General features: G+C 36.8%; 1 protein-coding gene and 1 pseudogene across 2 annotated transcripts in view; both read right to left on the bottom strand.

Moving 5' to 3' along the window:
- Positions 1 to 19,809, bottom strand: part of NRG4 (neuregulin 4) — a 128,574-nt gene that overhangs the window by 99,807 nt on the left and 8,958 nt on the right. The gene's annotated exons all lie outside the window — the stretch shown is intronic.
- Positions 1 to 19,809, bottom strand: part of LOC309626392 (surfeit locus protein 1 pseudogene) — a 29,698-nt pseudogene extending 9,889 nt beyond the window's left edge. The window contains exon 1 of the transcript in view: positions 1 to 19,809. This exon is cut by the window's left edge and continues 9,889 nt beyond it. The product of the transcript in view is annotated as a surfeit locus protein 1 pseudogene (transcript).

The following is a 19,809-nucleotide window of genomic DNA, read 5'->3' as shown; positions in this document are numbered from 1 at the left end:
AGAACTATCTGGCTAAGTCATTCCTGGATTCCTGACCTAAAGAAATTGTGAGATGATAAATTTTTGTTGTTTTTAGCCTCTGAGTATTTGTTTGCAGCAAAAGATAACTAATAAACCAAGCATATGACCCAGAAATTCCACTCTCACATATTTACCCAAGAGGAGTAAAAAGCACATCTGCACAGTGATGTGTACATGAGTATTCACAGTAGCATTATTCGTAACAGCCCCAAACTGGAAAAACCCAAATGTCCGTCAACAGGTGAAGGGATAAACCAGCAAGCATCAGAATTATCTGGAAGGTCTGTTAAAGAATAGACTGCTAGGCCCTACCCTCAGAGTTTCTAATTCAGTAGATCTGGTGTGGGGTCTGAAAATTTGCATTTATAACAAGTTCCCAGAGGATGGTATGGTGCTAGTTTGGTACTTTGAGAACCATCATATTAGTCTACAATTTGAATGTCTATGGTATTCTGTGCTGTATAATATCTTTTAGGACTGCAACTAGAACATATCCACAGGGTACTACCAGGTTGATGAACGGAATAAAACTCTAAGGAATTCACTGGAAGAAAAATGGAGAATGAATCACCTAGAGAAAAGATAAAAAGGATAAACTCAATAACTTTCTTAATTTACTACCCTGGATTTCTCTTTAGTCTCTATATGAATATGCTTTATTTCCTTAACTAGACTATAGGTTTCCTGAAAGAGGAATAGTGTCTTACTTATCTTTATCCCTCTAGGCTAAATCTGGCCTACTGCCTTATTAACAGTAGATATTTAACAAATATTTTGTTATGAATTTATTGCTGATAGTTGACTGCTAGACTGACTTGTAATTTCTTATGTTTTACTAAAAAATGACAAGCTTTTTAATAATTATCAAGGGAATTTCTTAAAAGAGCTTATCAATCTTCCCATATTTCATTTTAATTTATATAAATAAGGCAGAAAAATTATCAACACCTCAAACTTCATCTTCTTAAACATAAGCTGAATAGAAGTGTGTGTTTCATAAACTGTAAAAAATAATTCTGGATGGAATGAACTGCACAAAAGAATGTACTGGCCAGTGACACACCCTTAAATCTCATTCTTACAGGTTCTACAGGTTCTTCTGGTTCACCTCCCAAACACAAAAAAGAATGTTAGCTGCCACTAGTCTTATCTCAAAAAGATAAAAACCCATCAACCAGAATACTTTCTGAAATTTTTCAATGCCTATGATGGTTATGCCTTTGCAATATCCAAAATAGATTACAGTCCTGATAACAAGAAATTAAACAGAGAAACTTCTGCTTTAAAGATAGTGGTCTATTAATTTCCAAAATATACAAAAAGCTCAATCAACTCAATATCAAAAAAAACCCAATCAAAAAATGTGCAGAAGACCTAAACAGACATTTCTCCAAAGAAGACATACAGATGGCCAATAGGCACATGAAAAGATGCTCAACATCGCCAATTATTAGAGAAATGCAAATCAAAACTACAATGAGACATCACCTAACACCAGTCAGAATGGCCATCATTAAAAAGTCTACAAATAATAAGTGCTGGAGAGGGTGTGGAGAACAGGGGACCCTCCCACACTGCTGGTAAGAATGTAAATTGGTGCAGACACTATGGAAAACAGAATGGAGGTTCCTCAAAAACTAAAAACAGAGTTACCATATGTTCCAGCAATCCCACTGCTGGGCATATAACCAGAGAAAACCATAATCTGAAAAGATACATGCACCCCAATGTTCATAGCAGCACTATTTATGAAATAAATAAATGTCCTATTTATGGAATAAGTAAATGTCCTAAATGTCCGATGACAGTTGAATGAATAAAGAAGATGTGGTACATAAACACAATGGAATACCATTCAGCCATAAAAAAGAATGAAACAATGCCATTTGCAGCAACATGGATGGACCTAGAGATTATCACACTAAGTGAAGTAAGTCAAAGAAAGACAAATATCATGTGATATCACTTATATGTGGAATCTAAAAAATGATACAAATGAACTTATTTACAAAACAGAAACAGACTCACAGACATAGAAAACAAACTTATGGTTACCAAGGGGAAAGGTGGGGGGGGTGAATTAAGAGTTTGGGATTAGCAGACACAAACTACTATATATAAAATACATAAACAATATTCAATATCTTGTAATAAACCATACTGGAAAAGAATTCAAAAATAAAGACAGTGGCCTAAAGTTGGCATTTCTCTTTTCTTCCTGGAAATAAGCACACTCCCTTATTACTACAACAGCAAATTTTGAAATCAGGTAGTGTTAAGTCCTCTAGCTTTGTTCTTCTTTTTCTAAATTGTTTTGGTTATTCTAGGTCCTTTGCCTTTCTATATAAATTCTAGAATTAGCTTGCCAATTGCTATTTTTAAAATGCTGTTGGGATACTGATAGGGAATGTGCCGAATCTACAGATCAAGAACTGTACACTGAAAATAAACCCTTATATTATTTTGACAAAAGAACCAAGGTAATTCAGTGAGGAAAAGATAGTCTTTTCAACAAATGGTACTGGGATATTTGAATATCCATGTGCAGAAAACAGACTTATACCTTTACCTTAAAGCATACAGAAAAATTAACTCAAAATATATCACAGACCTAAAATGTAAGAGCTAAAACTATAAAACTTCTAGAAGAAAATCTTTGTGACTTTGGGTTAGGCAAAGATTTCTTAGATACGACAGCAAGAGCACAATTCATAAAAGAAAAAATTGACAAATTAGACTTTATCAAAATTTAAAACATTTTCAATTAAAAAAATTAAGAAAATGAAAAGGCAAGCCACAGAATGGGAGAACATATTTACAAATCATATATCTGATTAGAGACTTGTATCCAGATGATATAAATAACTCTTACAAATGAAATAAAAGGAAGACAACCCAATCAAAAAATGGGCAACCACTTTTTCAACTTAGGGAAATTGAAATTAAAACCTCAATGAGAGGACTTCCCTGGTGGCACAATGGTTAAGAATCTGCCTGTCAACGCAGGGAACACAGTTTCAATCCCTGGTCTGGGAAGATCCCACATGCCACAGAGCAACTAAGCCCATGTGCCACAACTATTAAGCCTGGGCTCTAGAGCCCACAAGCCACAACTACTGAGCCTGCATGCCTAGAGCGTGAGTTCTACAACAAGAGAAGCCAATGAAATGAGAAGCCTGTGCACCACAACGAAGAGTAGCCCCTGCTTGCCACAACTAGAGAAAGTCCACACGCAGCAACAAAGACCCAATGCAGCCAAAAATAAGTAAATAAAAAATAAAATAAATTAAAAAAAAAAACCTCAATGAGATACTACTACATACCTACTAGAATGGCTTGGCTATAATAAAAAAATACTGACAATACAGTTTTGGCAAGGATGTAGAGAAACTGGAAGCCTCATACAAAACTGGTAGAAATGTAAAATGGTATAGCCAAATTGGAAAAGTGTGGCAGTTTCTTAAAAATTTAAACATGTGTTTATCATACAACCCAGCAATCCTCCTCCTAAGAATCTACCTAAAAGAAATGAAAACATATGTCCACCAGAAGATTTGTACACAAATGTTCATAACAGGTTTATTTTTTAAAATGTAAACACTTTTTGGATAAACCAAACATGAAAAAAGTTCCACTAAAAAACTGCATTAAAGTATGAATGGAAAGTACTGAAGAATGAATGCAAGAAAGGAAAATGATTCTAGCTAATAATATAGATATAAGAAGGAATTACGGGCAAAAAAAGCTGTGAATATGGTGGTAAATCTAAATAAACACTATATAAAAAGTGGAAATGTCCTTTGAGTTTAATTAATATGCATGTAGCATTAAATACCTGAAAACAAAAGCATGAAAGTTAGGAAGGAGTAAGTTAAATGTGTTCTAATGTCCTTTTATTTTCTGGGATGACAGCAAAAGTATTGAATAACGTTAGACTTTGCTAAGTTAAGAATGTATGTTATACTTACTAAGGTAACTACCAGTAGAATAGAAACTGTTTAAGTTCAAACTAGCAGAGGGGAAAACTGAAAAAAAAAAAAAAAATCCCAGAGAAGGCAAAGGAGAGAAAATAAATATGAAACAGATGAGATAGAGTAAACAGGAAGAAGACTTCTCCCCTCTCCTCTTAGGAACTTGGCCAATGAAAAAGTCACGGACTCTTTGTTTACTATAGCCTTTCCAACTTGTTTCTCTCCTCTATAAAAGTGTTCTCCTTCCTTTGCTGTGTGGGGACTTGCACGTAGCTCACCATGGTTGCAGACCCCAAATTGAAATTCTCTGCTGATCCCAAATAAACCCACTTTTCTTGTTGCTGGAAAAGTAACTGGCAGATTATTTCATTCAGGTAAAAAGTTAGAACAACGATATACGTTTGAACTACATAATAAACAAACTTGATCAAATGAAGATACATAAAACAATGCTCCTAACAACTGCTAAATATACTTCTTTAAAGCATACACAGGACATTTATGAAAAACATATCATTATTGAAAAGCAAGTCTCAGAAATGTTTAAATGATTAAAATCATACAGAGTTAAGTTCTCTGACCATAGTGAGAATAAACTAGAAATTTTAAATGGGTCAATGAAGAAATTTAAAACATATTTTAACTCAACTTTGCAAATATTATACATTAAACCATATGGATGAAACTAAAGCCACATTTAGAGGAAAATTTACAACCTTAAATGCATATGTTAAGGGGAAAAATTGCTTACAAATGATAAGCTAAACATCCAATTAAAAATAAGAGGAAAAAAAATCAAAGAAAGTTTAAAGAAGGAAATAAAAAGCAAAAACAATAAAATAGAAAGCAAACATACAATTGAGAGAATTAACAAGGCCAAAAGTTGATTCTTTGAAAAGACTAGAAAAACTGACTAACATTTTTTGAGATTTATCAAGAAAAAATTTTAAAATTACAGGCCAATATCCCTGATGAAATAGATGTAAAAATCCTTGACAAAACACTAGCAAAACAATTCAACAGCACATTAAAAGTCACCATACACCATGATCAAGTGGGATTTATTCCTGGGATGCAAGTGGTTCAACATATGCAAATCAATCAATGTGATTCACTATATTAACAAAAGTGATAGGGATAGAGTAGGATAATTAAATAGTCAGTTTAGAAAACCCACTAGGGGATTAAAGACAGAAAGGGAATTTTAAGGGAGTTTCGGAGACTGTTGTAAGCTAATGACCACTCAAGAAAAGAATCCAGTAACCTAGCAACAATCTACACTACCTTGAAGGAAGACCAGGTGCATCCAAGTGCCAACACACTCAAGCCACAAACCCTGACAGTTAAAATACAAGACAATAGATACAGGGTCTCAATCTTGTGAAGTCAGAGAGTTAAGAGTCCTTGAAGAGTAGCATTTCTGCATGTAGCCAAGACAGAAATATAGGTGACAGGGGAAAGAAATTAGGTGAAAGGGGACATTATACTGAAACCTAACATGAATTACCATATTTTAGTATATGTCACCACCCTTTTGCTAATATACATATGATTTAAATAGCACCATGACAGTCCTGGTTAAACCATGTAGGGCCAAAGGAGGAACTAATGATGTAAGTCTTGATGTCTGCCCAAGAATGAGGAAGTAGGTGGTCTTCTCCCCTCCCCACTTTTTCTTTGATTATAAAAATGTATGCCTCTTTGTTCTTGGGGCTTTGCTCCCTTGCCGGCCTCCTTGTATCTCTCACCAGTGTCCTATGCTAGTAAACTCACTCTTTGCCTCACGCTAATCCTGTAATGAGGCAAAAGAACCTGAGCTTCAGTAAGTATTGACACCAAGTGAGCAGTTCTAATCAAAAGACAGTGGGTCCAAGTCCCCTCCTAAGCCAGGGATTGTGTGTTCAAGCCCCACTCTGAGGTGCGGGTGGGTTCGAGTCCCACCCAAGAAGGAGTGCAGTTTCAAAAGGATGGATTAAAATCCTACCATCATTTCAATAGTTACAGAAAAAGCATTTGACAAAATTCAAGATCCTTTCATGATTAAAAACTCTCAACAAATTAGGTATAGATGGAATGTACCTCAACATAATAAAGGCCTTATATGACAAGGTCACAGCTAACACCATACCTTTTCAGTGAAAAGCTGAAAGCTTTTTCTCTAAGATCGGGAACAAGACAACATAGTAGTGAAAACCCTAGTCTGAGCAATTAGGCAAGAAAAAGATATAAAAGGCATCCAAATCAGGAAGGAAGAAACAAAATTCTCTGTTTGCAGATATATGATATCACATATAGAACACCCTGAAGACGCCACCAAAAAAACTATAGAACTAATCAATGAATTCAGTAAAGCTGCAAGATACAAAATCAATATACAAAAAACAGTTGCATTTCTATACACTAACAACGAACTATCTAAAGAGGAATTAAGAAAGCAATCCCATTTACAAAAAATAAAATACTTAGGAACAAATTTAACCAAGGAGGTGAATGAGCTGTACGGTGAAAGTCATAAAACACTGATGAAAGAAACTGAAGATGACACAAATAATTGGAAAGACGTTCCATCTTCATGGATTGGAAGAATATCTCCATATTACCCAAAAAAGATATATGATTCAAAACAATCTCTATCAAAATTCCATGGCATTTTCCACAAAAAATAGAAAAAAAAAATCCTAACGTTCCTATGGAACCACAAAAAAACCCTGAATAGCCAAAGCAATCTTGAGAAAGAACAAAGCTGGAAGCATCACACTGTCTGATTTCAAAATATATTATAAAGCTATGGTAATCAAGGCAGCGTAGTACTGGCATTGGACAGACATAGAGACCAATGGAATAGGACACAAAGCCCAGAAATAAATTCTCACATTTACAGTAAGTTGATCTTTGACAGGGGTGAACAACAGAGATGAGATGGTCTTTTCAATAAATGGTGCTGGGAAGGCTGAATGTCTGTGTGCAGAAGAGTGGGATTGGAACGTTGTCTCACACCACATACAAATGTCAACTCAGGATGGATTACAGACCTAAACATAGGACCTAAAACTGTAGAACTACTAGAGGAAAGCATAGGAAGAAAGCCTCTTGACATTGGTCTGGGATGTTCTGAATATGACTCCCAGGAGCACAGGCAACAAAAGCAAAAATAAACAGATGAGACTGCATCAAACTAAAATCTTCTGCATGGCAAAGGAGACACTCAGCGGAGTAAAGAGGCAGCCTATGACACAGGAGAGGATGTCTGCAAATCATAATTTGGTAAGGAGTTCAGCATATATTCAGAATATATGAGAGACTCAAACAACTCCATAGCAAGAAGATAGATGACCTGATTTTATTTTGTTTTTTTGGTTTTTTCCAAACACCTTATAGTTCTTTATTTAAAGATTGAATTATTTATCTTGAGTAAATTGAAATGTCTTAAACCTGTTAACACGGCCAATGAATTAAGGTTCTGAGTGATAACTTATTTTGTAAATAAAGGACCTGATTTTAAAAATGGGCAAAGGACCTGAATAGACATTTCTCAAAGGAAGACATACAAACGGCCAATGAATATACGGGATGATGCTCAACATCAATGATCAGTAGGGAGGTGCAGACTGAAACCACAGTAAGATATCACCTCACACATGCTGGAATTACTATTATCAAAAAGACAAAAAATAACAAGTGTTGGTGAGGATGTGGAGAGAAGGAGCCTTTGTGTACTGTTGATAAGAATGTAGACTGGTACAGCCATTATGGAAAACAGTATGGTGGTTCCTCAGAAGACTGGAATTGGAACTGCTCTGTGATCCAGTGGTCCCCCATCTAGATGTGCATCCAAAGGAAATGATATCAAATCTTGAGGAGATATCTGCATTCCCACGTTTACTGCAGCGTTATTCATGATACCCAAGATATGGAGTCAATCTAGGTGTCCATCAACAAATGAATGGTTGGAGCTGGTATGGTGTATAACAATGGAATGTTATTAAGCTTTAGGGAAGAAGGAGATCCTGTCATTTGTGATAACATGGATGAACTTTGAGGACATAGCACTGGGTAGACTGAGCCAGACACACAAAGACAAGTACTGCATCATCTTACATATATGTGGAATCTGCAAAAGTCAAACTCATGGAGGCAGGAAGTGAAACAATGGTTGCCAGGAGCTGGGGGGTGCAGGAAATAGGGTGATGTTGTTTAAAAAAAACCAATGGCTAATTTATCATCACAAAATAAGTCAGAAGAGAAGAATAAGGACATCTTTGAAGTGCTGAAGAAAAAACAAAAATTCTTCTATCCTAGAATTCTGTACCTAAGAAAAATATTCTTCAAGGAATGACACAAAATAGAGACACTTTAAAATGAAAGCTGAGAGTATTTGTGGCTAATAGACCTACTCTACAAAAAAACAACAAAGAAATTTCTTCAGGCTAAAGGTAAATGATCCCAGACTGAAGCCTGATTCCACAAGAAGAAATGAAGAACACTATGGTAAAGAAACTAAGAACATGGTGGTAAATTCAATATCTATTTATGATAAAAACCCTCAACAAAGTGGATGTAGATGAAACGTTTCTCAGCATAATAAAGGCTATATATGACAAGCCTTATCAAAACTCCAATGGCATTTTTCACAGAAATAGAACCAATCACCCTAAAATCTGTACGGAACTACAAAAGACTCTGAATAGCCAAAGCAACGCTGAGAAAGAAGAACAAAGCTGGAGGCATCACATCCCCAATTTCAAATTATATTACAATGCTATAGTAATCAAAACTGTATTATATTGGCATAAAAACAGACACATACATCAATGGAACAGAATAGAGAGCGCAGAAATAAACCCATGCCTATATGGTAAATTAATCTATGACAAAGAAGGCAAGAATATACAATGGGGAAGGACAGTCTCTTCCCTAAATGGTATTGGGAAAACTGGATAGTCTCATGCAAAAGAATGAAACGACTACTATCTTATAGCATACACAAAAATTAACTCAAAATTGATTAAAGACTTGAATGTAAGACCTGAAACCATAAAACTAGAAGAAAACTTAGGTAGTTAGTACCTTGATATGGTCTTGGCAATGATTTTTTGGATCTGATTCCAAAAACAAAGTCAACAAGAGTCAAAACAAGTAGGACTGTATCAAACTAAAAAACTTCTGTACAGCAAAGAAATCATCAACAAAATGAAAAGGTAACATGAACTGAATTCAACTTTGATTTGGACAAAGTTGACTGGGTGTTTTAAAGGGAGAATGAGGGAATAGGGAGGGGAGGTGAGTGGGGGCTTAATAGAGTTGAGGAATTGAAAAATTACAAAAAGCAAGAAGGTGGGGAGGTTTTTCCATGTGTGTCCCATCTGGGTTTGTTAACTGGCAGTTATCTAAGGTAGGCTCCTACACTCCCATAGAGGGTGGGAGATAGGAACCCTACCTTCAGGTAAATTCTTTTGGCAGCCTTGAGTTTCCTGAGGCAGGCACTTTGGGGGTGGGGGGAGTATAATTCTAGGGATGTGGCCTTCAGCTGTTAGAAGGTATGTTACTGTTCTGTTCAAGGATGAGGCCTAGTCGAGAAGAGGGTTTAGAGGACCCTGGCTAGAGATTGGTCAAGAAGAAAATCTTTGTTAGCCCCCAAATGTGAATCAGATTCAGATAATACAACTGATTATTCAAGAATGAACCTAATATATATGGAATCTAAAAAAAAAAAAAAAAAAAAGGTCATGAAGAACCTAGGGGCAAGGCGGGAATAAGGACACAGACTTACTAGAGAATGGACTTGAGGGCACGGGGAGGGGGAAGGGTAAGCTGGGATGAAGTGAGAGAGTGTCATGGACATATATACACTACCAAATGTAAAATAGATAGCTAGTGGGAAGCAGCCACATAGCACAGGGAGATTAGCTCGGTGCTTTGTGACCACCTAGAGGGGGGGATAGGGAGGGTGGGAGGGAGGGAAACGTAAGAGGGAAGAGATATGGGGATATATGTATATGTATAGCTGATTCACTTTGTTTTAAAGCAGAAACTAACACACCATTGCAAAGCAATTATACTCCAATAAAGATGTTAAAAAAAAAAAAAGAATGAACCTAAATTAGATCTATATTTTGGCTTCACAGAATTGCTCTATGCCCTCTCAGTATTTTATGAACAAGAACTGTGGATAAAAAAATCAAAGTAAAAAAAATGTTCACATGTGACTGACATTAATATCCATGTGAGTTAATAATAATGGCTACCATTTACTGTGCACTCACAGTATGCCAGACAAAATAATACAAGCTTCATATACATTATATAAGCCTTAATGATAGTTTTACAATGTAGGGATTATCTTCTTTTTACAAAGGAAACTGACGCTAAGAGAAGTGAAGTGGCTTTTCCCAAGGTACAGCTTGTAAGTGGCAGAATTTTAAAAAATTTGCCATGGTAAATAAACTATACATACTTAGTCTTATGAATTTACTTATAAATGGAATATGTAAATATATTCTCAAAATCCAAGATATAGGATATATAAAATTCTTTTAAATCCCAGGTACAGAATGTATCTGAGATCCTCTTTCTCTGAAGATGATTGCTATTATTAAAAAAAAGCCATTTAAAGTTAGTCCACTTAGGGACTTCCCTGGTGGTCCAGTGGTTAAGACTCCATGCTCCCAATGCAGGGGGCACGAATTCGATTCCTGGCTGGGGAGCTAAGATCCTGAACGCCTCATGGCACAGCCAAAAAAAAAAAAGTTAGTCCACTTAAAAGAGATGAAAATTTCGTATAAAAATAGGGGTAAGAAACTTCCCTGGTGGCGCAATGGTTAAGAATCCGCCTGCCAATGCAGGGGATACAGGTTCGATCCCTGGTCCAGGAGGATCCCACATGCCACGGAGCAACTGAGCTGATGTGGAGCAACTGAGCTCGTGTGCCACAACTGCTGAGCCTGTGCTCTGGAGCCCGCATGCCACAGCTGCTGAAGCCTGCGCGCCTGGAGCCGGTGCTACGCGACGGGAGAGGCCACCGCAATGAGAGGCCCGCGCACAGCGGCAGGGAATGGCCCCCACTCGCCGCAGCTGGGGAGAGCCCGCACACAGCAACGAAGACCCAATGCAACCAAAAATAAATAAATAAAAATTAAATTAAATTAAAAAAAATAGTGGTAAGAATTTTGATGTTTATTTCAACTTATATCTAACAAATTTGGGTTATAATTGCAATTATGTGCTAATTCTTTTTTCATAATTAATTTTTATTGGAGTAGAGTTGATTTCCAATGTTGTGCTGGTTTCTGCTGTACAGCAAAGTGAATCAGTTATACATATGCATATATCCACTCTTTTTTAGATTTTATTCCCATATAGGTCATTACAAAGTATTGAGTAGAGTTCCCTGTGCTATACAGTAGGTTCTTATTAGCTATCTATTTTATATATAGTAGTGTGTATATGTCAATCCCAATTCCCCAGTTTATCCCTCCCACCCCCCCTTTCCCCCTTGGTAGCCATAAGTTTGTTTTCCACATCTGTTACTCTATTTGTTTTATAAATAGGTTCATTTGTACCATTTTTTAGATTCCACATATAAGCGATACCAGTGTGTGCTAATTCTCAGAAGGAACAAATCAAGTGGGGACTTGGGCATAATTTTTCTGACAAAATTGTGTTATATATAAACAGATTTCATCTAATGTCTAGTTTCCATATGGACAGTTGTAAAGAAGGCTGTAAAAAATTTGACATTGTTGACAATTTTCCCAAGGCCCTCCTTTAATCCTGATATCCAAATATTTTAAGAGATGAGAGTCATCATCATCATTGCAATTTCTCTATTTTTCAATTGTTGTGGCCTAGCTCTGCCAAATCTTCATTTGTCATTTGTGATTTGAGTTCACCAACATCATTTTCATCATCTCTCCTCCATCTTTTCAAGATTCACAATTTTGCCCTAAAATCACTTGTATTGTATTTGTGTTTTATAGGACTATTCAACAGTCATAAAAAGACTGGCCAACAATGCCTCTAAGCTAGACAAGGATGCACGCATGAGGGACAACCAGTTTTATAAGTGGTTTGTTCATTAGTGAATGTTATTATAACTTTGGCTTCCCTTCGGAATCTTATAACCATGGGAATTTAGATAATAGTCAGATAACTAGGGTACCTGTACTAAAAGAAGACCTGTGCAGTTTGAACAGATAATGGCATAAGATGAGGCCAGAGAGGGAGGCATCCACCTAGCAATGCTGCCTCTCATAGTGAAAGAAGATGGGCACGTGTACATCATATACGATTTAAGCCAGCAAACTTAACCATAAAAAGTAGATAGAGAATCACCTAGCAGACTTTACACAGTAGTCATAAAAGCCACCACTCCAATAATAATACATGCTTAAAAAAAAGAGTAATTTAAATCAAGAAAATCCCCAAGCTTTACACTCTGTTTCAAACTCTTTCTATAGAGTGTTCAAATCTTAGTAGAAGTAGATCAGAAAGAGTTTTCATCAGTTGGTTAAAAATATCCTTATCGTATATTTAAGAATTTCCCACTTAGATGTTAGCTTGCTAGTCTTACAATATTAGTAGTCTTTTGGCAGGACTGACTCAGGGTACATCAGGAAAGGAAAGCAAAATATAATGTATGAAACCAGCAAGCAAGAAAATCACAGTGGAGACCAATATATCTCAATACCCCAAAATCACTTCATGTATATTTAGATATGGTAATAATTGGATCTTCAGTGTCAGGCCTTTCCAGCTTATTCTAGAAATAATTTAAAAGCTTTTGTTTTTAGAATTTAATGTATTTTAAAAGAAACTTTCAGATTAAAATACTTTTTTAGGAAGTGAAAAAAATGATTTGGATCACATTTTGTCAATACGTGAACACAAATTAAAAAGCTAGCTTTTCTTGAAGCCAAATATAATTTTTCTATAAAATACATCCAAAGAAATATGTCTGTTCTCCTTAATTCCATATTTACCTTTGGTTGGTGTTCAAGCATTTCCTTTTGATATAAAAAGCTGGCACACATGGCTATTACCACTAATTAATTTTAAGAAAGGCAAAAATAGAAAAGTACAATCACGAACCTCATATGGTTGAGTCAAAAACTGGAATAAAAAATTTTTCTGAAATGATGAACAAAAACATTTAAAAGGACACTGGAAGAAAAAGTACATGTTCTGATATAAAGGCTCTAGAGTAAAACATCATTTTGGAAGTAGTAAACATTTACTAGTAGTCAATGATGCAGAAATAAAAGATTGTCCTATACAAAAGTCAAGACTTACATTGAACCTGTTCTACTCCAGTCAGCAATTTCTTCCTGAAGACTTCTATTTGGTTGCAACAATTTTTAGCTTTTCTTGCTGTATACCTCAGCAGGAGAAACCAATTTCCAAAAGGTGTTCCCTAATTATATTAAATGTGCACGCTGAGCCATGCCAATATTCTATTCCAAAAAGTAAAAAATGTAACCTAAGTCACATATGGAGGAGAAGCCTGTCAACAGTAACGCGTCAATAATGCAATTTATATGTGAATCAGGCTATTGTAAAAGTTTTTTTAAAAAAATCTTTTCCTCCAGGGATTAAACCCACGCTCCCTGCGTTTGAAGCACAGAGTCTTGACCACTAGACTGCTAGCGAAGTCCTGTGTCTGCTTCTTTCACTCAACATTATATATCTGAGGTTCATCCATATTGCCATATGCAGTTGTAGATTGTTCACTGCTGTATAGTGTTCTTTTATGTGAATATACCATTAAAAAATCCATTATCCATTGGAAAAGAAAATATTTTCCTCACTTCATATAACTATTTACTAATAAGACTTCATGCTAAAAATGAACCAACAAATAAAAACTATCCTTGAGGTTGCAGTATAGAAAAGAGACATTTATACTGCATCAGTTTAGGATGCTTTGGATTGTAGGCAACAGAGAACTCAGTTCACAACAGCATAAACAAATATGGATTCACTTTTCTCACAAGACAAAAAATCTTGAACTGGTGATTGCTAAGGTTGGTGTTTACTAATCAGTGGTGCTATCCATATCTTCAATATTTTTGCTCCACCATCCTGAGTGTATTTACTTTTAATATTCGTGTTTGTTGCCTAATGCTTTCAAGATGGTCACTGCAGCTCCAAGCACTCCAAGTATCACATCTAAGGTCAAAGCAAGAAAAAAGTTAACCCCAGCGCTGTCTGACCCTTTTATCAGAAAAAGGGAAAGCCTTCAATGAAGTCCCCTAGCAGGTTTATAGGCTAGAATTGTATTACATGACTACTGTAGCAGTAAAGAAGACTGGAAAATCAAATATTTAACTTCGCTAATTTTTATGGTAGAGGTAAGAAATGGTTATGGATTGGTCAGCCAACAGTGTCTGCCAGTCCTCAACTCAACATGCACACACATACTTCTTACACATGTGTTAAACACAACATACTCATCCTCTCTTCAAGGAAGACAACCCCACTATCTCATCCAATTACTGCATGATGCAGGATCTCTGGTTGATTTTCTGTCTGCTCTATCAAGTCCAAATATGACAACTCTTATCTGACCATTTGTATGGCTAAAAGAGAAGCTGTCTCTAAACCACTCCCCTCACATATATACAACGATGAAAAAGAAAGAACAGAGTGACCCCAAAAATATTCCATTAAGAAAGGGAGATAAGAGGAAGTACACGGTAGTCAACAATCCACAATCTATATCATATCTTCCTGGACAGAAATCACAGATTCCTGGGCAGGCAATAAAGTAAATCCCTTGGCCAGTCAATCTGACAGCGCCTACTTTAAGTCTCAGGAGGATGTGCTTTGTCATTGTTCTCTGCGGCCATATCTAAGGCAGGTTTTGAAGCAGATGTCTTTCCCAGGGGATCCACAGCTTTTGTAGCCTACTTCATACTGGTTTGACTTAGGGAGGAAAGGATGAGGATTGCTTGGAAGGTAAAGACAGTCACAACTAATTGCCAGCTTTGTACTGCAGGTTCCCTCAAAAACATATCAAGCTTCTGGTCTATCTGCTTCAGATCAATTCCTTGTGTGAGTAACCACACCCAAAAAACATTTCTAGAAATAATCTTTAGGCCTGGAGATTCTAATCTCTTAGCTGCTGACCTCTGAGCTCTCATAACAGACAAGGCAATTCTAACAATAGTCTTAGGTAAGAAGGTCCTACCCTTAATCCCTACAAAATTCCAAATTACAGGGCTCTTTTGTCAATTTAGAGTACAAGCTAAAGGCAGAATACCTCTATAGCAAAGCTATATTCTTCTGCCCTCTCTGCTTTCATGCTGAGGAGCACTAATTTGAGTTCACCCCCTTCTGTAGGATCCTACTGAAAAGCCACAAGAAGCCACCAATACAGCACAATATTCCAAATTCTTCCTTTCATTTCTCCTAACACTACAGTCTCAGTTTGCATAGTCAGCCTTCCACAGAACAGCAGGTACAGATTAATCAAATGCTTTGCTACCGTATAACAAGGGTTACAACTTTCCTTATTTTTCTCCATAATAAGTCTGGAGGTAGGCAGTCTAAGATTGGAAGAGCTGTTCAACAATGTCCAGACTCCTTCAATCCTTCTCCTTCATGGTCCTCAGCTTGTTAGAATCGACTTTTCTCTCTCATACTTGTCATCTCATAGTTGCAAAGATGGCTGCTATATCTCCAGGCTTCATGTCTGCATTTAAGGCACAAAGAAGGGGGAAAGAGGAGAGTACCAGCCACCACTGTTCTCTTTATAAGGAAAGCAAAAGCCATCCCTGAACTTGGGAGCCTTCCCTTCATGATCACTGGCAAAGGAGAATGGGGTTGTCATGACTGGCTTCAACTAGTCAGGATTTTTTGCTTGAAGCTGGGAACATTGCTGTCCCTAACAAAATGAAGGTAAGCAATAGGGAATGGGTATAAGGAAGGTCACTAAGAATATCTCCACACATAGACATTTACAGTTTTAAGAGAATGTTTGAAAAATGTAAAGCAATCTCTATTTGGTGAAATTTCAAGCAATATAACAGAAGCGGGGGGTAAGCTCCTCAGGCAGTGCTATAGAAATACACTTTAGGTAAAGAGATCTCTACTCAGGCATACCCGTCCTACTTAGGAGTCTATCCCTGAAATTAACACCCTTTAGTAACTCTGCTTTTCACAGACTCTTCCCTTCCTTCAATTCTGAACCCACAGATTCTCTAAAATACCCATGTTTATTCAACAGCTGTTTCTATGGCAGCAGAGCCCCTGGTGGAAGGGCACAGGGGTGGAGGCTATTTATAATTTAAGGACTGACAGTACATGCCAATAGCAGCTATTATTGATAAAATCCTTGAGGAATGTATAAAATAGATAAGCATTGTGAAAAACCAAAACAAGAAATATTCATGGTGCCTGTTGTTCACCAAGAAACCTCTTATAATTTGGTTTCCCATCTATATCCACCACCTGGAAGAAAATACACTGATCATACTGGTACAACCGGTTTTTATAACAGTTTTAGCTCATTGTATTGGGTTGGCCAAAAAGGTCATTTGGGTTTTTCCATAAGATGTTACGGAAAACCCCGAACAAACTTTTTGGCCAATCCAATATTTAAATTAATTTGCTTTCTGGATTTACATATTAGGCTGATGAGGTCGTTAGACTAATTTAACCCTCTCTGGAACACTTACTGACCAGATCGGGTTTCTAAGACCACAAGACTGAGAGTTAGACTCTAGTAAACTCACTAAGGTTATACCACCCAATGTGGTCTTTTGAATAAAAGCAGCTGGCCTGCCCCAAGCAATAGCCCTTCACATCACTGAGTGTACTGGCATGAACTTCTTTAAAATATTTACAGAAGCAATAAATCAATTTTCATTCCATGTAGCAGCTCACAAGAGTCACTTTCTTTGATGTAAATTGTGCTACCTATAAATATACTCGAGTCACCAACCATTCAAAGTAAAATAGTCTCCAAGCAACCCTGAAATCACAATTTTTATGTATAAAAAGATACGTAGTGTAGGGGTTATGGGCATGGGCTCTGGAGCCAGAAGGCTAGAGTGCAAATCCTAGTTCCACATTAGAACATTCTACTATAGAATTGGGCAAAAATCTTTGTGTCAATTTTCCTCATCCATATGTGAGGCTTGAGGTAGTGGGGGACAGAATAATAGTGCCTACTTCAAAGAGCTGTCTGAAAATAAAATGAATTTACATATATAAGGTGCCTGGAACACAAGAAGCACTCAACAGGTGTTAGCTATCATTATTCTTCACTGGAAAATCTAATACTATATGGTTGCATTTTATGCAAATGTAAAATGATTTGATAGTAAAGATTCACTTTATATGCAAAATATGAAATAACACAAAATCCCCCCCAATTAATAATTCATCAAGAATCACAGTTTCAAAGCTGGTTGGTAACTGACTTATAAACTCTTTTAAGCTACTGCCCACATGGCAATAGCAAACTTCCCATTCTTTGCTGCCAGGAATAGTCTTGAATTATGCATGACTCCTACAAAAGGCTACAGCTCTATACAGAGATGTGAAGGAGATAAAAATCATAGCACTTCCCAACCCCACTGACCTCTCAGTGTTGATCCTGGTCTTCCTAGAGGTTTCCTATGTCCTTGGAGCCTAGAAACTCTACAATCAATATCCAAACGAATTAAGTCTCTGAACACTGCCCCAGAAAACTTTTCTTGAAATAAGGGGTCAGTCAGCCTGGTTATTTTTCACATGCATGTGCCCTTCTCAGACCTGGAGTAATTACCATCCCTTCCCATTTTCCTTAGTGTACATAGTTTTTTTTTAAACATCTTTATTGGAGTATAACTGCTTTACAATGGTGTGTTAGTTTCTGCTGTTTAACAAAGTGAATCAGCTATACGTATACATATATCCCCATATCCCCTCCCTCTTGTGTCTCCCTCCCACCCTCCCTAACTGGTCAAGTTTAATACTTCCTTGCTCACAAAGAAATATTATCCTAAATGGCCCTGATTTTCCTTTAACCTATGTCTACTTTTCTCTCCTACTCAAATACTTCTTTCATTTCTGTTTTATTTACTCGCCTCCATCAGCACAAGTCTTTTTTCCCTTTTGCATGTGACTGGCACATCTTCACTCTCAAACTCCCCCAACCACGCTCATTCCACACCCAATTCTTCAACTTCTGTCATTCTTTACCCTCTGCCCTATCCCCCATCTACTAGAGAGTCCATTTATTTGAGGAAAAACTCTTTTATCCAAATTTATTTTTCACTTTTCTGCAGTTTACTCTTTTTAAAAAATATTTATTTTATTTATTTATTTATTTGGTTGCACCGGGTCTTAGTTGCGGCACATGGCTCCCTTAGTTGCAGCTCAAGGGCTCCTTAGTTGCAGCTCACCAGCTCCTTAGTTGTGGTAGGCAGGCTCCTCAGTTGTGGCTTGGGGGGGTCCTTGAGTTTTGGCTCGCCAGCTTCTTAGCTGCGCCACGCAGGCTCTTTAGCTGTGGCATGCGAACTCTTGGTTGTGGCGTGCATGTGGGATCTAGTTCCCTGACCAGGGATTGAACCCGGGCCCCCTGCATTGGGAATGTGGAGTCTTAACCACTGCACCACCAGGGAAGTCCCTCTGCAGTTTACTCTTAATAAAAATCTGGTTCCTCCTTAGATCACAAGGTACCTTTTCCAATATAACTTATTTAGTCCTTACTTTCTGCTCTTTCTCTGAATCGATGGGAAGAAGTGAAGAACAGCCTCTTCCTTGCTCCCAAATGCCATTTTCAGATCATCACACTGTGGCCCACTCTCCATTGTTTGAAATCTCTACCTTATCTCACATTTCAGAGAGCCGTTCTCAACAATCCTATCTGAACACACTCATCTTTAAATTTATCCTCCCATCCTTCTCTCTAGTCTTGATAGAGGTGATTCAATTTCTGTTGACAGTAACATATGTATTTGAAGAGCATTATATGAACCAGAAAAATTAAACATGTTAAAGGTGATCACATGGTCAACAATGGAACAAACTGAATAAAACACATGACTACTTCTGTGCTCATAAAATAACTTTATAATTTTCTATAATACTCCTAAAGTCAAGTTCTACTAGTTCATATATTCTATCATTAGAAATATATCATGTTAGCTACTGCCTTAGACATAAATCACCGTATGTTTGTCAAAATAAACCATAGCAACATAAAATTAGAAGGCCTTATGACAGATATATAAGCTATTCTTGGCAGATGATCAGGCTACTTAGAAGACCTTCCAAAAAGAGGATTCTACAACTTCCCAAGGTAAATCATTCTAATCTTACACATCTTGAATTTCAAAAGCTTTGACTCTTCTTGTCTAAATTCCTCCTGCTGTTTTTCCTCTATAGAGATGGAAAAAGGACAGGCACCATCCTCAGTAAGTCAGCATCTCAACTACTTGAAAAGCAATATCATCCCTTAGCCTTCACTTTTCTAAACTCAACAACTTGAACTATTTTCCAGACTCTTGTTCTCCAAGGCTTTCTTAACCTTCTTTAATTCTATTCATATTATTTTTAAATTACAAAGACCAGACCAGCTTACAACTTTGTTGTTTTTAATATGTTTTTATGAATAGTTAACACATACTTGAACATGGTTCTATACACACATACCTTTCCAACTTTAGAATGGAGACCCAAGCTTCTGTAATTTAAAAGTTAAAGAACTTTCCATATTGTGGAGTCTACCGCTATTGTCTCTTAGTTGAATTAAAACAATGATCTATGGCTATAGCTGACAAATTATGGCTCCACATATGGCCCCAAAACATTACAAAGAATGAGTTAACAA

Source organism: Balaenoptera borealis (assembly GCF_965194805.1).
Source record: "Balaenoptera borealis genome assembly, chromosome: 3".
NCBI classification, from domain to species: Eukaryota; Metazoa; Chordata; class Mammalia; order Artiodactyla; family Balaenopteridae; genus Balaenoptera; species Balaenoptera borealis.
This window is presented reverse-complemented; position numbering and strand designations above follow the sequence as displayed.